Source organism: Choloepus didactylus, chromosome 10 (assembly GCF_015220235.1).
Source record: "Choloepus didactylus isolate mChoDid1 chromosome 10, mChoDid1.pri, whole genome shotgun sequence".
Classification (NCBI taxonomy): domain Eukaryota; kingdom Metazoa; phylum Chordata; class Mammalia; order Pilosa; family Megalonychidae; genus Choloepus; species Choloepus didactylus.
In genome coordinates, this window is record NC_051316.1 from 8,417,376 (window position 1) to 8,435,364 (window position 17,989).

Sequence of the window (17,989 nt, forward strand, 5' to 3'; positions counted from 1 at the left end):
AACTCAGGTCTCATGGTAACTTGGTGGCCCATGGTTAAGCATTCTGTCTCTACTAAGGCCTGGTTGTAGCCAACAACTGTTTCTCAAATGGAGAGTTGTTATCTGCAGAGGATGGTAAAACTTTACTCCAAAATCCTAAGGGTCTGCATTGTGATTCTCCTATAGGAGCCTGCCAAAGTCTCCAAACAGCATCTCTATTAGCCACTGACACTTGCAGTACCATTGGGTGATCTAGATCATATGGTCCAAGTGGCAGAGCGGCTTGCAGAGCAGCCTGTACCTGTCACAGAGACTCATCTTGTTCTGGTCCCCACACAAAACTAGAAGTTTTTCTGATCACTCAATAAATGGGCCAGAATAGCTCACTCAAATGAGGAATATGTTGTCTTCCAAATCCAAAGAGGCCAACTAAGCATTGTGCCTCTTTTTTTGTTTAGGTGGGGTCAGATGCAATAGCTTATCTGTCACCTTAGAAGGAATATCTTGAGAGTCCCCACACCACTGGACACCTAGAAATTTTACTGAGGTGGAAGGCCCTTGTATTTTTGTTGGATTTATCTTGTATCCTCTGCCATGCAAGCAGCTTACCAACAAATCTAGAGTAGTTGTTACTTCTTGCTCACTAGGTCCAATCAACATGATATCATCAATATAATGGACCAGTGTGGTGTCTCATGAGAGGGAGAAATGATCAAGATCCCTGCAGACAATATTATGACATAGGACTGGAGAGTTGATATAACCCGGAGGTAGCACAGTGAATGTAAACTGCTGGCCTTGCCAGCTGAATGTAAATTGTTTCTGGTGGTCTTTAATGACAGCAATTGAGAAGAAACATTTGTCAGACCAATTGCTGCATACCAGGTACCAGGGGATGTGTTGATTTGCTCAAGCAATGATACCACATGTGGAACAGCAGCTGCAATTGGAGTCACCACCTGGTTAAACATATGGTAATCCAGTGTCATTCTCCAAGACCCATCTGTTTTCTGCACAGGCCAAATAAGAGAGTTGAATGGGGATGTGGTGGGAATCACCTCCCCTGCATCCTTCAAGTCCTTAAGAGTGGCATTAATCTCTGCAATCCCTCCAGAAATCTGGTATTGCTTCTGGTTTACTATTTTGCTAGGCAGGGGCAGTTCTAGTGGCTTCCATTTGGCCTTACTCACCATAATAGCCCTCACTCCATGAGTCGGGGAACCAATGTGAGGATTCTGCCAGTTGCTGATTATGTCTATTCCAATTATGCATTCCGGCACTGGGGAAATAACCACAGAATGGGTCTGGGGACACAGTGGACCCACTGTAAGACAGACCTGAGCTATAACTCCATCAATCACCTGACTTCCATAAGCCCCAACTCTGACTGGTGGACCAGAGTGATATTTTGGGTCTCCTGGAATTAATGTCACTTCTGAACCAGTGTCTAATAATCCACAAAATATCTGATCATTTCCTTTTCCCCAATGCATAGTTACACTGGTAAAAGTCTGTAGGTCCCCCTGGGGAAGGCTGGGAGGAAGATTAAGAGTATAAATTTTTGGCAGTGTAACAGAGTCCTTCCCCAATGGTACCTGGCCTTCATTTAAGAGGCTCTGGATCTGTAAACTGTCTCAAGTCTGGGAATTGATTAAGGGGCTGTGACTTTCTGTTTTTGTAATTCAAAGGAGACTTTTGTTCACATGACCTAGAACTCTTCTGCCTATATAGTTCAAACAAGAATTTAGTCAATTTCCCATCTATTTTACTACTTGGTACTCCATGATCCACTAGCCAACGCCATAAGTCTCTGTGAGTCATATTATTTTGATTGCTGCTTTGAGCCTGTTTTCCACTATGGTAGACATGCCCACCTTGCCTGTGGTGATTAACTGCAGTCAGTTCCTACAGTAATATCTGACCTTCAGGGATGACGGAGCTAGTCTCACAAATTTAATCCTCACATTCCTGGTAAAAGGTATGTCCCCTGGACTTTCCAGGGTTGTGTGAGCAGGTCTTCCATGATAAATCTGCTCTAACATTCCAATCTCTCTATGCCTTTGAATCCCCTCCTCCACATTGTACCAGGACAGTTTTGGCATTTCAAACTCTGGTAATGCCAGCCACCTTTTGATCCATGTTTCACCCAAACACCCAGACTGTTAATGCCTTTTCTATCCCCTCAAGCTACAACATTGAATGCAGAATCTCTTAGTGGGCCCATATCAGTAAATTCAGCCTGATCCAACCTTATATTCCTCCCACCATTAACCCACACCCTTAATATCCATTCCCACACATATTCCCCTGCTTTATGTCTATATAAGTTGGAAAACTTATACAGTTCTTTGGGAATATAGCATACATCTTCATGGGTCACACTTTATACCTCACCTTTTGGGGCCTGTTGGGACTTTAGCCTAGTTATAGGTCTTGAAGCAAAGACTGGTGGTGGGGATGGGTCATAACAAGACTTAGAATTATCCCTCAAGCCATTTACCTCAGGACATTCTGTTGCATTTTCATCTCTTAAACAGGATTAATCTCTCCAGACAGAGGAATGAGGGCTGCTTCCTCAGGGGAGGTGATTACAGGATTAGCAGGAACAGAAGGGTTAATCTCATTAGGTGAAGGTTGGATGGCAAGCTCCTTCAGGCAGACTGGAGATGTTTCCTCAGGACAGCCCTCTACAGGTAAATCTAACAATGACTCAGCAGAATCCAGGGTTCCAATGTTCTCACTGCCATTATTATCAATTCATATGTCCCCATCCCAAATTTCAGGATCCCATTCTTTTCCAATCAATGACTTTACTTTAACAGCAGACACCCTGAGAGGTTGAGATTTTAGTTTATGTTGTAAATCTGCTACTCACACAATAAGAGTCTGCATCTGGCTTTCAGAAATCTCAAGTATGCAGGCACAAGAATTAAGATTTTCTTTCAGGGAACACATAGAAACATTTACATCTGTCATATGATGTTTAAGTTTTAAATTTGAAGCCTTTAGCCCATCCCTTTCCTTACAACTTTATCCAGTGTATCTAAGAACAGCTAGCCAACATCATTATACCTCTTAATTCTGCAAAACTCTGTGAAGGTGTCAAAAACACTTTCACCCAGAGCCTTGCTTCATACAAGAGTATTAGGAGAATCAAACGGTGCTATTTTGCATATCTCCTTTGCCAACTCATGCCATAGACTGTTAGTGTCCTCCTGATTAATGTAAATAGAGTCATTAGTGCCTTTGAATCTAGTCAGAGTAGAAAACAAATTGTAAAAGCCCATTTAAGATTCTGTTTCTCAAGAACTTTTCCCAGTACCAAGTAGTATTAGTGTTCTCTGGCAAAACAGAATTAATGAGAGGCATCTATGAATATAATATTTATAAAAGTGACCCTTGCAACTATGGGCATGCATAAGTCCAAATTCCATAGGGCAGTCAGCAAACTGTCAACTCCAATGAAGATGTCTGATGAACTCCTCAGGAAACAAACTAACAACTTTGATGAACCCCTCAGGAAATGAACTGGGATCTTTGATGAATGTGTTCAATGAACTCCTCAGGAAATGAACTGGCAATTTCAACAAACTCCTCAGGAAAAATTTGCTGGTCAGCCAAAGAAGAAGTGAAGGTCCTCTATTTGTCTTACTTAAAAGTCTTCAACTGAGTAATTGGATTAAATCTAGCCAACTGCATTCTCTCATTGTGGAAGACATGCCCTTCAGTGAGTCATCAGTCACAGCTGCAGCCAACTGACTGATAATGTAATAAACCAGAGTGTTGGTTTATTAACCAACCACAGATACCTTCACGGCAATTATTAGGCCAGTGCTTGCTTGACTAGACAGCTGGGCACTATCAACTGGCCAAGTTGACACATGAACATAACCATCACAACTAGGAATTAGGGTGTTAGAAAGAGATAAAGCAGCAGGCTATCTAGTGCACAATTCATGCAAGGAGCTTTCTGCCCCATCGACAGTAGAAGTCTGGGAGGCCTCATTTCCATGGGACTAGGGATGGGGCCAAGATCCCCAAAGAAGAGCAATTTATGGGGATGCTGGAGTTCAGAAGCCACACACTGAATTAACTCTTTTATGGTCCCCAACTAATGAACATAGGTAATTTTAATTCAATTTTATAGAGATATATTCACATACTATACAGTCATCCATGGTGTACAATCAGTTGTTCACAGTGCCATTATATAGTTGTGCACTTATCACCACAATCAATTCTTTAACATTTTCATTATGACACAAAAAAAGAATAAGAGTACCAGTTAAAGTAAAAATGAATACCCAAATCATCCCATACCCCCACCTCTCCCTATTATTCATTAACCTTTTGTCCTCATTTTTCTATTCATCTGTCTATATACTGGATAAATGGAGTGGGAAGTACAAAGTTTTCACATTTGAACAGCCACAATGTGTAAGCTATATAGCTATACAATCTTCTTCAAGAATAAAGGCTACAGGGCTGCACTTCAACAGTTTCAGGTATTTTCTTATAGCTATTCCAATACACTAAAAATGAAAAAGGGATATCTATAATGCATGAGAATAACCTCCAGAATGACCTCTCAACACTATTTGAAACCTCTCAGCCACTGAAACTATATTTTGTTTCATTTCTCTTCCCTGATTGGGTCCAAGAATGCTTTCTCAAACCCAAAATGCCAAGGCCAAGCTCATCCACATGAGTCATGTCCCACATTTCCAGGGAGATTTACATCAATGGAAGTTATGTCCCACACAGAGGGGAGGGCATTGAGTTTACCTGCAGAGTTGGCTTAGAGAGAGAGACCACATCTGAGCAACAAAAGAGGTTCTCTGTGGGTAACACTCAGGCACAATTTTAAGCAGGCATAGACTCTCTTTTGCAGTAACAAACTTCATAAGGGCAAATCCCAAGATCAAGGGCTCAGCCTTCTAAATTGGTAGCCCCCAATGCTTGCAAGAAAATCAGTAATTCCCAAGGTGGAGAAACTTAATGTTTCCACATTTTCCCCCAGTCCCTTAAGGGGGCTTTGCAAATACATTTTTATTCTTTGCCCAAATTACTCTGGGCTGTATCAGGGCTTCACAGTAACCTGTACAAACCAACCAGATTTCATTCCCTATTCAATGTTCAATACAGTTATGTTGTTTGAATAAACTGACCATACAAGTTAAATTATATAATGTGTTACAAAAAAATATAGGTTTTGCACCTAATAAATATATCTTCCTTTGGTCTCACACTGAAGTTGAAGTCTTAAAAACACCGCCAATATTGTCCTTTTAGTCTGATTTACCTTAATCCTAACCATGGTCAATTTGTTGTTATCTCAAATTGAAGTCTCATCTCTTTTTCAGACCCCTTAACATTTGCTGTAAGGGGTAGTGCTTCCAGAATCTGGATATGAGTTTCATAGCTTCCAGAATCTGGATATGAGTTTCAGGTGTCACACAGATATCATAGCTTCCAGAATCTGGATATGAGTTTCAGGTGTCACACAGATATCCAAAGTTCCAGAGATCAACAAGGTTACACACAAAGAGCTCAGCATCTGTGCTGGTTTGGATGTATTATGTCCCCCAAAATGCCATTTTCTTGGATGAAATCTTGTGTGGGCAGACATATTAGTGTTGATTAGATTGTAATTCTTGGATTGAGTGTTTCCATGGAGATGTAACCCACCTAACTGTAGGTAATAACTCTTATTAGATAATTTCCATAGAGATGTGGCCATGCCCATTCAGAATTGACTTTGATTAGTTTACTAAAGCACTATATAAGCTCAGACAGAAGGAGAAAGCTTGCTACAGCCAAGAGGGACACTTTGAAGAATGCACAGGAGCTGAGAGAGGAGCTGCTGCTTACACAGACATTATGGAGATGACCTTTGAAAGCAGACTTTTGCTCCAGAGAAGCTGAGAGAGGACAAATGACACAATAGCAACTAAGAGTGACATTTTTGAGGAACTGTAGACTAAAGGGGAATGTCCTGGGAGAAAGCCATTTTGAAACCAGAACTCTGGAGCAGACACTAGCCATGTGCCTTCCCAGCTAACAAAGGTTTTCTGGACACCATTGGCCATACTCCAGTGAAAGTAACCAATTGTTGATGCTTTATCTGCTTTATGGCCTTAAGACTAATTTTGTAACCAAATAAATCCCCTTTATAAAAGCTGATCCATTTCTGGTGTTTTGCTTAATGGCAGCATCAGCAAACTGGAACAGATTTTGGTACCAGGAGTGGGGTGCTGCTGCATTTGCAAATATCAAATATGTTGGAATGGCTTTTTAAATGAATAAGGGGGAAATTCTGGAAAAAGTGTGATGAGCTTCATAGAAAAGTCCTAAACTGCTTTGAAGAGACTGTGGATATATCCACTCTAAAGATGCTTCTGAGGACTTAAACAGAAACAATGAATGTGTCATTGCAAACTGGAAGAAAGGTGATCATTGTTTTAAAGTAGCCAGGAATTTGGCAAAATTGAGTCCTGGGTGGTGGATGGAAGGAAGCATTTGAGAACGATGAGCTGGGATTCTTGGCTGAGGAGATTTCAAAACAAGCCTGACTTCTCCTTTTAGCTTATAGTAAAATGGGAGTGGAAAGGGATAAGCTGAGAAATGAATTCTTTGGTAAAAAGAAACCAGTAACTGATAGTTTGGAAAATTATGGGCTTCCAGAAAGTGAAACTTCAGAAGCTACAGCCCCACCTGAGTATTTAACCAAATATGGAACCTAACTGCCATTTTAGAACAAGCCAAGATTGGAGATGGAGTTATCCAGAAAGGATTTGTGGAAAGTCCTATTGTCTGAAGGTTTTGACCACTGAAAACTTCATGTCAAGCCAATGAGATTTTGGCAAAATCTGTTTAAATGGAGCCACTACCCATCTGGACTGGATGAGATGGAGAAGGAACAAATGGAAGGAAAAGTTTCTTCAGAGACAGAGCCATGGAGATTGAGGTTAGGAGTCAAGAGGTTTCAGACAGGGAGAATGTAGCAGCATACACATGTGGAAAGGGTGAGGTTGCCCCAGAGGCAGAGTGTAGGCCTTATACCTCGATGCTCAGGAAGAGTGCTGCCACCCAAGGCCCAAGGGAGTGTGGAGCACATTCCATGGGGATTGGGGAGATCCTGGATGTCACTGTTCAGAGAGGGGACAACTTTGCCTCAGAGAGGCAGAGTCTGGGTGGCACCCTGATGTTGAGGAGAGTGGAGCTGAGAATAAAGTGGTCTCCTCAATGTGTGGACATGTTGGAGCAGTCACCCCAGCATTTGGATAGAAAAGGTCTCCAAAGCCTTTGGAAAGTATGAGACTCGCTCTGTCTCAAGCCTCAAGGATATAACATTGTTCTATAAATGACTCTCAGCCTTTGAAATCTAATGGAGTTTGACCTGCAGGTATTAGGAACTGTTTTGGTCCCTTCAACCCTGTTTTCCTTTCAGTTTCTCCTTATGGCAATGGGAATGTTTATCCTGTGACTGCCCCTCCTTTGTATATTGGAAGCAAATAACTGGTCCTCAGTTTCACATGTCCAGAGCCAAAGGGGAATTTTGCCTTAGGACAGACCATGCCTGTAACTGATTTTAATGAGGTCTTGTACTTATCTATTGTTACTGAAATGATTTAAGTTTTTGGAATATTGTGATGGGATGAACATATTTTGTATGTGGAAAGATCATGTCATTTTGTGGTCCAGGGGATGGAATGTGCTGATTTGGATGTATTATGTCCTCCAAATGCCATTACCTTTGATCCACTCTTGTGTGGGCAGATCTATTAGTGTTGATTAGATTGTAATTCTTTGAGTGCTTCCATGGAGATACAACTCACCGAACTGTAGTTGATAACTCTGATTAGATAACTTCCATAGTGGTGTGGCCTTGCCCATCCAGTGGGTCCTTGATTAGTTTACTAGAGCACTATATAAGCTCTCTGGCAGAAGGAGCAAGCTTGCTACAACCAAGAGGGACTCTTTGAAGATTGCACTGGAGCTGAGAGAGGAGCTGAGTCTTACAGAGATGTTTTCCTGATGGGCTTTGAAGGCAGACTTTTGCTCCTGAGCAGGTTAGAGAGGACAAACACCCCCAAAGCAGCTAAGAGTGACATTTTTGAGGAACTGCAGCCTAGAAAGGAACATTCTTTGGAGAAAGCCATTTTGAAACCAGAACTCTGGAGCAGATGCCAGCCACATGCCTTCCCAGTTAACAGGTTTTCCAGACATCATTGGCCATCTTCCAGTGAAGGTACCCAATTGTTGACACTTTATTTTGGATGCTTTATGGCCTTAAGACTGTAACTTTCTAACCAAGTAACCCCCCCTTTTAAAAGCCAATCCATTTCTGGTATTTTGCATAAAGGCAGCATCAGCAAACTGCAACAGTATCTCAGACTGTACAAAAACCATTAGAACTCAGGAAAAGATGTAACTTCTGTAAGAGCTTACAATATGGGAAACTTTACAATAAGCCTTCCCTGATAACATATGCTCTCAGACTCAATTCTCAGAGTTTACAAATTATAGTTAATCCATATTAGTCAAGCATTATAAAGTTTTTTCTTTACATTTCTGGTTTATTTCACTCAACACACTATACTCAATGTCCATTCACCTCACAACTTCATTCCTTCTTGTAGCAGCTCACTACTCCATTGTATGTATGCACCACAGTTCACCATTCCACTCATCAGTTTGGGTATCCTAAGGCCACCTGCTTCCACTGTAATTGATGAATACTGACACCATAAACCCCACTGTGTAAGTGTCCATTCATGTCCCTGTTTTCAGTTCTTCCAAGTTGTGCTGGTTTGAATATATTATGTCCCCCAAAACACCATTATCTTTGATGTAATCTTGTGTAGGCAGATGTATCAGTGTTGATTAGATGTAATTCTATGAGTGATTCCATGGAGATGTCACCAACCCAACTGTGGGTGATCAACCTGATTAGATAATTTCCAAGGAGGTGTAAACCCACTCATTCAGGGTGAGTATGACTTTGTTCACTGAAACATTACATGAGCTCAGACAGAATGAGTGAGCTTGCTACAGACAAGAGGGACAGTTTGAAGAATGCACAGGAGCTGAGAAGAGAGGAGCTGCAGATGAGAGAAAGTTTGAATATGGCCATTGAAAGCAGACTCTGGCTCTGGAGAAGCTAAGAGAGGACAAACACCCCAAGAGCAACTAAGAATGACATTTTTGAGGAACTGTAGCCTAGAGAGGAACATCCTGGGAGAAATCCATTTTATAACCAGAACTCTGGAGTAGATGACAGCAATGTGTCTTCCCAGCTAACAGAGGTTTTCCAAACACCATTGGCCATCCTCCAGTGAAGGTATTAGATTGTTGATGCATTATCTTGCCTGTGAAGGTACTCAATTGTTAATGCATTTCCTTGGACACTTTATGGGCTTAAGACTGTAACCATGTAACTAAATAAACCCCTTTTATAAAAGCCAATCCATTTCTGGCATTTTGCATTTCAGCAGCTTTAGCAAACTAGAACAGATTTTGGTACTGGAAGTGGGGTGCTAGTGCTGCTGTGTTTGCAAATACCAAACATGTTGTAACAGCTTTTTAAATGGATAAGGGGAAGATTGTGGAAGAATTGTGAGGACCTTGATAGAAAAGGCCTAACCTTCTTTGGAGACTGTGGAAATATGGACTCTAAAAATACTTCTGATGAGACCTTGAGCAGAAATGATGAATGTGTTGTTGTGAACCAGAAGAAAGGTGATCCTTTTTATTTATGTGGCAGAGAATTTGGCAAAATTGATTCCTGGTGTTGGATGGAAGGAAAAATTTGAAAGCAAAGAACTGGGATACTTGGCTAATGAGATTTTGAAACTAAAAGTTGTACAGAGAGCATGGCTTCTCCTTGCAGCTTATAGTAAAGTGTGAGTGAAAGATAAGCTGAGAACTGAACTCTTGGTTTCAAAGAAACCAGAAATTGATGGCCTGAAAACCTCTGGGTCTCCAGTGGGTGGAACCCCAGAAGCTACAGCCCAATGTGAGGATTTAACCAAACATGGAACCCAACAGCCATTTCAGTACAAGCCAGGATTAGAGATGGAGTTATCCAGAAATGATTTGTGGAAAGTCTTATTGTCTGATGGCTTTGACCCCTGCAAGCTTCATGACAAGCCTACAGAATTTTTGTGAGATCTTTATAGATGGAGCTGCTACCAGTCTGGACTGGAGGAAAAAATTGAAGGAAAAATGTCTTCAAAGACAGAGACATGGAGGTTGAGGTCTGGATTCAAGAGGTCTCAGGCTGGGAGAGTGGAGATGCCCACATGTATGGAAAGGGTGAGTTTGCCCCAGTGGTCGAGGGAGGGCCTTCCACCTTGATGCTCAGGAAGAGTTCTGCCATCTCAGGCCCCAAGGAGGGTAGAGCCCATTCCCAGGAGATTGGGGAGAGCCTGACCACCACCCCACTATTCTGAAGGGTTTCAGCATGTGCCCCAGAGATAGAAGAGAATCTGAGTGATGCCCTGATGTTTGAGGAGGGTGGTGTTATGGTGCCCTCGAGTTAAAGTATGAGACAGCCAAACAGAATTTAAAAGAGCCTTTATTAGCCAGCCAGCCAGCGGCTGCTGCCTGTCACTCTGTGCAGGGAGTTCAGTAAGCAGCCCCCACCTGTGTGAGCTGGTGCCTTATATAGACAGAAACCATATCCTAGAAACGCAAGCAAGCAAGCTATTCTAACAGAAGCAGAGTTGGCAGTTAGCTCTTGATCACAAAAACAATTTCACAAAAACAATTTTACAAAGAGTTTCACTTGGAACTGGAGCAGCTATTGATTATTAAAGGGTTACAAAAAGTTTCACTTGGACCTCGAGCAGTTATTGTTAAAAGGGTTATGCTTGGCTGATGCGTGCAACCGCTGCTTTGCCTCCCCTAAATGGTAAAGTTTTTCTTCCTTTAACTAGTATGGGCACAGTCTCACTCGCCCTTCCTCATGGTCTAATGCCGTTTACACAACACTGTTGCTTTGCAGATGCTCTAGGATTAAGGGAAAAGGGACCCCACTTCAGGTGGGGCCAAAAAAGTGGTCTCCCCAATGTGTGGACATGTTGGAACCCTCATCCCAGCATTTGGAGAGAAATGGGCTTCCATGAAAGCCTTTGGAAAGGGTTGGACTCCTGCTCTCTTAAGCCCCAAGTATACAACGTTGTTCTGTGAATAACTCACAGACTTTGAAGTTTAATGAAGTTTGCCCTGCAGATTTTAGGAATTGTTTTGGTCCCTTAAACCCTGTTTTCCTTTCAGTTTCTCCTTATGGCAATGGGAATGTTTATCCTATGAATGTCCCTCCTTTGCATATTGGAAGCGGATAACTTGTTCTAAGTTTCTCAGATCCACCACCAGAGGGGAATTTTGCTTTTAGACAGACCATGCTTGTAACTGATTTTGATGGGATCTTGTACTTACCTATTGTTTCTAAAATGATTTAAGTTTCTGTGATACTGTGATGTGATTAATGTATTTTGTATATGGAAAGATCATGTCATTTTGGGGCCCAGGGTGTGGAATGTGCTGGTTTGAATGTATTATGTCCCCTCAAACACCATTACCTTTGATGTAATCTTGTGTGGGCAGATGTATCAGTGTTGATTAGATTGTAATTCTTTGTTTCCATGGAGATGTCACCAACCCAACTGTGGGTGATCATCCTGATTGGATAATTTCCATCAAAGTGTGACTCCACTCATTCAGGGTGGGTCTGAATTAGTTCACTGAAGCACTACATAAACTCAGAGAGAAGCAAGCTTGCTACAGCCAAGAGGGACACTTTGAAGAATGTACAGGAGCTGAGAAGAGAGGAGCTGTAGATGAGAGACAGTTTGAAGATAGCTGTTGAAAGCAGTCTCTTACTCCAGAGAAGCTAAGGGAGGACAAACACCCAAAGAGCAACTAAGAGTAATATTTTTGAAGAACTGTAGCCTAGAGAGGAATGTCCTGGAAGAAAGCCATTTTATAACCAGAACTCTGGAGCAGACGTCAGCCACAAGACTTCCCAGCTAACAGAGGTTTTCCAGACACCATTGGCCATCCTCCAGTGAAGATACTCAATTGTAGATTCATTACCTTGGACACTTTATGGCCTTAAGACTGTAGCTGTGTGTGTCAGTTTGAATGCATTGTGTCCCCCAAATGTCATTATCTTTGATGTAGTCTTGTGGTGTAGATGTTTTGGTGCTGATTAGATTTGCTTGGAATGTGCCCCACCCAGCTGTGGGTGATGACTCTGATAAGATATTCCCATGGAGGCATGGCCCCACCCATTCAGGGTGGGACTTGATCAGTGGAGCCATATAAATGAGCTGACTCAAAGAGAAGGAACTCAGTGCAGCTGTGAGTGACGTTTTGAAGAGGAGCAAGCTTGCTAGAGAGGAGAAAGCCATTTTGAAACCAGAACTTTGGAGCAGAAGCCAGCCACGTGCCTTCCCAGCTAACAGAGGTTTTCCAGATGTCATTGGCCATCCTCCAGTGAAGGTACCCAATTAGTGATGTGTTACCTTGGATGCCTTATGGCCTTAAGACTGTAACTGTGTAGCCAAATAAACCCCCTTTTTATAAAAGCCAATCCATCTCTGGTGTTTTGCATTCTGCAGCATTAGCAAACTAGAACACTGTGTAACTAAATAACCCCCCTTTTAGAAAAACCAATCCATTTCTGGTGTTTTGCATTCCAGCAGCACTAGCAAACTAGAACAAAAGTTTATACCCAGTAACCAATTTGCAGGACAATATGGCAACCCAATGGCTAGCTTCTTGTGGAACCACCACACTACCTTTCAAATGGGTTGCACCCCTCTTCCCCAACAAAGATTAGGTATGTCCCATTCTTTACATTTTCTTCACCAGTTGTATCCTTCTGTTTATTTTTATATCATTTTATTCACATCCTCTGTTTATTTTTAGATAGTTTTTTCACACACCATGCATTCCATCCAAAGTAAACAATCAATGGTTCCCTGTATAATCACATAGCTGTGAATTCACCACTGCTATCTGTATAAGAACATTTCCATTTCTTTCACAAAGTAAGAGGAAGAGTAGAAAAAATTAAAAGAAAAATGAAAAAGAAAGAAAAAATGACAACTAAAAAGCAAAAGAAAAAATAAAATTAAAATAAAATACAATAAAAAAGTCAGACAACAAAAACATTACCAGGAATCTCATAGCCCTCCCTTATATTTTCCCTCTTATAAACATTTTGGTTAGGTGTGTTCCCTTTGTTAGAATTAATGTAACCATATTACAGCATTACTGTTAAGTATACACTCCAGTTTGCATTGATTGTCTTGTCCCTAATACCATCCTATGTTAAAACCTTGCAAAGTTGACATTCATTTCCTCTTATGTAAAAACACATTTGTACATTTATTCATAGTCATTGACCTCTCTGAGTTTCTCTAAGTTATAAAGTTCCAGTCTTTATCTTCTAACTTTCCTTCTGTGTCCTATATGCCCATAAACTTTCTCTTTCAACTGTATTCAGTTTTCTTTGTTTCATATACATTATTGTGCTACCATCAGCCAAAATTGTGCCCCAGAACTCTCTCTTCTGTCTTTTTCTATGTCTGTAGTGCTCCTTTTAGTAATTCCTGTAGAGCAGATATCTTGTTTGTAAACTATCTCAGTGTCTGTTTTTCTGAGAATATTTTATATGCTCTCTCATTTTTCAAGGATAATTTGCAAGATAAAGAATTCTTTGTTGACAGTTTTTCTCATTCAGTAGCTTAAATATATCATACCACTGCTCCCTCATCTCCTTGGTTTCTACTGATCGAGCTTCTATGTGATTGATCAATTTCCTCTTGCCACTTTCAGAATTCTCTCTTTGTCTTTGATATTTGATAATCTGGTTATTAAGTGTCTTGGCAGAGGTCTATTCAGATCTATTCTGTTTGTGGTAAACTGCACTACTTGGACTTATAATTTTATTATCTTTCATAAGAGATGGGAAATTTTTAGATTATTTCATCCACTATTCTTTCTGCTCCTGTTCTGGTTTGCTAATGCTGCCCATTATGCAAAATACCAGAAATGTATTGGATTTTATAAAGGGGGTTTATTTGATTACAAAGTTACAGTCTTAAGGACATAAAGTGTCCTAGGTAAGGCATCAATAATGGGGTAACTTCACAGAACAATGGTCAATGTTGTCTGGAACACCTTTGTTGTCTGGGAAGTCATATGGCTGGCATTATTCTTCCTTTGCTCCCATGTTGTGTTTCAAAAGGGCTTTCTCCCGGGATGTTTCTCTCTAGGTGTCTGGGGGTATTCTCTTAGTTTCTTAAAGGCAAACTCTGGAGTAGCAAAAGTCTACTTTCAATGGCCATCTTCAAAAGGTGTCTCTTGGCAGCAACTAGCACCTGGGCCAGCATGGCTCTTTTTGAAGTACTCCAGGAAATACATCAAGACCCACCCTAAATGGGTGGGGCCATACCTCCATGGAAATAACCTAATGAAGGATATTCCCATGGTTGGATTGGTCACATCTCCATGGAAATAATCTTATCCAAAGATTCTAACCTAATCAACACTAATACATCTGTCCCCACAAGATTGTGTTAAAGAGCATGGTGTTTTGGGGGACATAATACCTACAAACTAGCACAGCCCCTCTTCCCTTCTCTTCTTCTGGGACACCTATGACACATACATTCATACACTTTGTGTTGCCATTCAGTTCCCTGAGATGCTGCTTATAGTTTTCTATTCTTTTCCCTATTTGTTCTTTTATGTGTAGGATTCCATATCTCCCATTTTCCAGTTCATGAATCTTTTCTTCTGCCTCTTCAAATCTGCTGTGTATTTCTCCATTGTGTTTTCAATCTCTTGTATTGTGTCTTTCATTCCCATAAGTTCTGCCAATTGTTTTTTTGAACTTTCAATTCTTCCTTATGTTCACCCAATGTCTTCTTTATATCCTTTATCTCTTTTGCCATATCTTCCCTCAACCAATTGAATTGATTTTTGAATTTGTTTAGGAGAATTGTTTAACAATTAGTTGTTTCTACTGTATCTCACTTGAACTGTACATTTTTTCCTTTGACTGAGTCCTGTCTTCATTTTTCCTATTGTGATTTATAATTTTTTAATGTCTTGGCATCTGGTTTCCTTCATTACCCCAATCAGCTTTTTCAAACCCGACAGGCCCAGGTCTCAGGAGGAGGCTGATTCAGTATCAAGTTTCCCTGAGGGTGAGATTAAGAAGATTGAAAGCCTTGCCTAAGAGGCTGCTAGACTCTGAACTTTTCCTATCCTGCCCAGATGTGACATTTGTCAGCCTGCAGCTCCCCACTGTTGTAAAGAGTGAGGTCCCATTAATTCTCAGTGGACCCTGCCCTGTTCAGGATATGAGGTTGTCAGAAGCCAAACTTAATTCATTTCTGCCCTCCAAAGGCCCTGGGTCTGAATTATCTGAGGGAGGGTAGCTACTTGAGCTGGGCCCTTCCCCCTTTTCTTAGGGAAGATACACCCTTTAAGGAGTTATCTTCTACATTTGAATTCCTTCTTTGTCTCTCTGACTCTGTTAAACCCACCCTTGCCTGGATCAGTCCTGATAATTGGAAATGCCTGAGACTGTCTCTAATGAGCTGCTTGGAATAGGAGAAAAAAAGGAAAAGAAGAGAAAACCCCTTTTCAGAGCCAGTCCCCAGTCTACTAGTTTTGTTGTTCAACTAGTGTTTTTACCTGGTTCTCTGAGCCCCACTTCTTGGGACACAGCCATTTTCCAGTATTCTGAGCTCAGCCATCTCCAAGACTATTTGTTTTTTTATTTATTTATGTATATTTTCCTTCAGCCCTGCCTCCTCTCTGTTGGGAAGAACCTCATGTTTCTTTCCTGCTTGCTCTGGGTTTATCGGTGCTTGTAGATTGTAATCAGCCTCTGAATTTGTTAATCAAAACTGCAATTTGAGCTTAGTTGAGTTACTTCCCTTTTCTACAGGTAAACTTTTTCTACAGGGAAGTGTCTCAGCTCAGCCTGCCATGCTGGTGGGAGAGGGGCACCAAGCTCTGAAGTTTGGGGAGATTTATTTACAGTTATATGCTGTGATCTCAGCTGTCCCACCCACTCCTGGCTGGTGTATGGTATATATCCAGTCACAGATGTCCCTCAACAGTTTCTCCAAACTGTTTACTAGTTTATATGCTAGTTTCTCTAGAGGACTAACTAAATTCCTCTCCTTTCTATGCCACCATCTTGCCCCACCCCCTGAACATTGGGTTTTGGTGCTGGTGGACCCTGAAATCAAATGCATCTTAATGTATGGGAGGAAGCCACAAATCAGAGACCCCACACTAGCCATTGCTGGCTATGGGGGCCAAAGGTTTAAGGTAACACAAAATCTGGATTTAATGCAACTTGGTTGGCTACCTCCCCAAAGCTATATATCCTCTATTTTGGAATATATACTGGGGATTGATATTCTACTGAATATCACCCTGCAAACCACCATAGAGGAATTCTGTTTCTGGTTTCAAGTAGTAAAAGTCATCCTGAGAGGACATGTCAAGTGGTCACCAGTGAAAATGCCTCCCCTTCAGCATACAGTAGTTATACACCAGTATAAACTACCTGGGGGCCACCAAGAAAATATTGTTACTATAAAGGAGTTGGAAAAATTGAGTATCATCCTCCCTACTCATAGCCCTTTTAACAGACCAGTTTGGCCAGTTAAAAAGTCTGATGGATCTTGGAGAATGACCATTGACTATAGAGAACTGAATAAATTAACTCCTTCCTTGTTTGCAGCTCTGTAAAATATTGCTATGTTGTTATAGGACATCATCATATGATTAGGTCTGTTTCATTTTGTTCTAGATCTTGCTAATGCTTTCTTTAGTACTCCCTTCAGAGTTCTAGTTAACCTGTGCTTTCTTTCATGTGGGAAGGGTGGCAATAGACTTTTACTGTGCTGCCACAACTGTGCATTCATAGTTCTACTATTTGTTTTGGCTTAGTGGCATAGGGCCTGATGAAATTGATGCCACTGGATACTGTCATTGTGTTTCACTGTTTTTGTGACATTATGCTAACCAGTCATTTTCTTCCAGACATAGAAGAGGTAGCTAAAACAGTGGTGACCAACCTTGAATGTTGGGGAGGGGTGATAAATTGATGCAAATTATAAGGGCCTGGATGTTTTCTCAAATATTTGAGTGTTGTCTGGTCCAGTAAGACAAGAATTATTCCTTCTGCTATTATTGGTAAAGTGGAAAATTACCCTACCTCATGTACCCCAAGCAACTAATGGCCTACCTAAGTTTGTTGGGTTATTAGAGACCTCTCATATCCCATTTGGCACAAATCCTAAAACTTTTGATTTTACTGGTATGAAAGGGAGACATGGGAGTGGGATGTCCCCCAACAGGCTACCTTTGAAAGATCTAAATGTACTGTGGCACAAGTGCAAGCTCTAAGGGGCTTGGACCTCATATACCCTGTGACTTAGGTGTGGCCAGTACCACTTGGCTTCTGGTGGGGTTTATGGAACTGTGATTTGGTCACAGTTATGGAAAGAATCAGAACTTCAATATAGCCTTCTAGGAAAACAATTGTGTGCAGATTATAATGCCCTATTACAGGTAGAAGAGCTACCTCCCAAAGTATCTGGTGACTTTACCAATGGCCATACCCATACAGGGTTGGATCCATGACACCATAAACAAACCCCAATCAGGAATTTCTCAGCTGAGCACATTAACAAAATGGAAAGTTTACCTCTTACAGTGCAGCATCATCAACAGCATCCCTTAAAGTGTGTGCAGTGATGCATGAAATCCTGGGACCAGTCTCCTATGTGGAAGAACAGTTTGTTCCACTACTCTCTCACCCTTCTGAGGTGGCTCCCCCTCCAATTCCCACCAATGATGGCCAGGGAAGTATACCTGACTCTACCTGGTATACTGATGGATTGGCACATGGGCATCCCACTACCTGGATGGTGGTGACCATCCAGCCTAATACTGACACCATCTGGTA